The 1,450-nt window shown below is 34.0% G+C and overlaps 1 non-coding gene across 1 annotated transcript; it reads right to left on the reverse strand.

The window, feature by feature from the left end:
• Nucleotides 1-703: 703 nt before the first annotated feature.
• On the reverse strand, nucleotides 704-775 carry TRNAC-GCA. The gene has a single exon. It is a non-coding gene; the product is annotated as a tRNA-Cys (tRNA).
• Between the last annotated feature and the right edge of the window lie 675 nt (nucleotides 776-1,450).

Consider the following 1,450-nt stretch of genomic DNA (forward strand, 5'->3'; position numbering starts at 1 on the left):
TTTGATCACAAAGTTTGTTAGGGATTTTCCATAACATCTTACAGAAAAGCATCAACAAGATTTTTGGCCAACCCAGTACTAGCTGCATGACAAGACATTGCAGGGTAAATTGTTTATACTGTTAATTATATAAAGAGAGTATTGCATTATATGAGCATACCCATTCTGGAATATTTGCTTTGATGGTAATGTATGCATTATAAAGTTGACTCAATTTAAAATCAACACTGCTGCTGTGTAGATTGTTTAAATCATATTACTTTAATAGAGTACTTGCTGATAGAAAATGAAAAATGAAGGGTCAACAGTGGTTTTCTCTTCAAGTTTTACACTCTGAATGGTAGTGAAATTCCTCATGGCCGAGAGATGAAAAGACTGATGTCCTGAAACCATGTGCATTTCCACTATGGTTATGCTGCAATTGCAAAGCATATTTCCTAATACTTGTGAAATTTACCATTAAGGTAAAGCCACTCCTTCAGATAATGTTCTACAGATATTTGAGGTGATTCTCTGAAGAGTATCTTGAAGTTATTTTCCAAAGTTTTCTGTTAACTCTGATATATATCTGCAGTATTCTCATTCTATTGTGAATAAAATGCTACTGGTATCACATTTAAAATGGCAGAAGATCATGTAATCTTTCTTCAGTTTATATGACATAATCATTAAGAGAAGGTTACCATTTCCTTCTCTTGGGATCTTCCCAACCCGGGGATTGAACCCAGGTCTCCTGCATTGCAGGCAGACGCTTTACCATCTGAGCTACCAGGGAAGCTCTGCAATCATATATAGTATGTTATTATTTTTAATCTGAAATAGTGGTGAGAACTTTAAAACATCTAAGTTTCTTTTTTGTTTTCTGGCTTTTGGTAGATAAAGAATCATAGAAACAACCTTATTGTCTGGGTTCAATGACCTGGATTGAGTAAGAGTTGTATACCATGCTGGATTTAATGTAGACAGTTCCTCTAAAATGAGAAGGAAAATGTGATGCCATATGGAGAGATATGGGATCTGGAGATATGGACTAGAGCATGCATATAACCTACATATTCTGGCTTTTGCTAGTGCTATTCAGATTTAAGCCCCTAACAGCTTTCTGGTCATTTGGGTGCACTTGACAGAAATGAGGCACAGTGTATAAAAGTAAATATGTTTTTATGTACCTTACCATGCTGATATATAGTATTGACAGCCATTTCTTTTGTTTGTAGTGAATTTAAAGAGAAACTTTAAGGAACAGAAAATATTCAGATATTTCAAAGAAATTTTCTGAGCAATTTGGTATAATAGTAATAATGTTTAGTAAGCAGTTAAAGATATTTTATAAGCATGACTCTGTGATACCTCTGCCAGATTTACATTGACAATTTAGTTTTCCAACATTGTTACAAGATTGTACCATTACTATAGATGCAAGAAGTTAGAGCTGTATCAAACTTGAAGT

The sequence above is a fragment of the Bubalus bubalis genome, chromosome 7 (genome assembly GCF_019923935.1).
Source record: "Bubalus bubalis isolate 160015118507 breed Murrah chromosome 7, NDDB_SH_1, whole genome shotgun sequence".
Taxonomy (NCBI): Eukaryota; Metazoa; Chordata; class Mammalia; order Artiodactyla; family Bovidae; genus Bubalus; species Bubalus bubalis.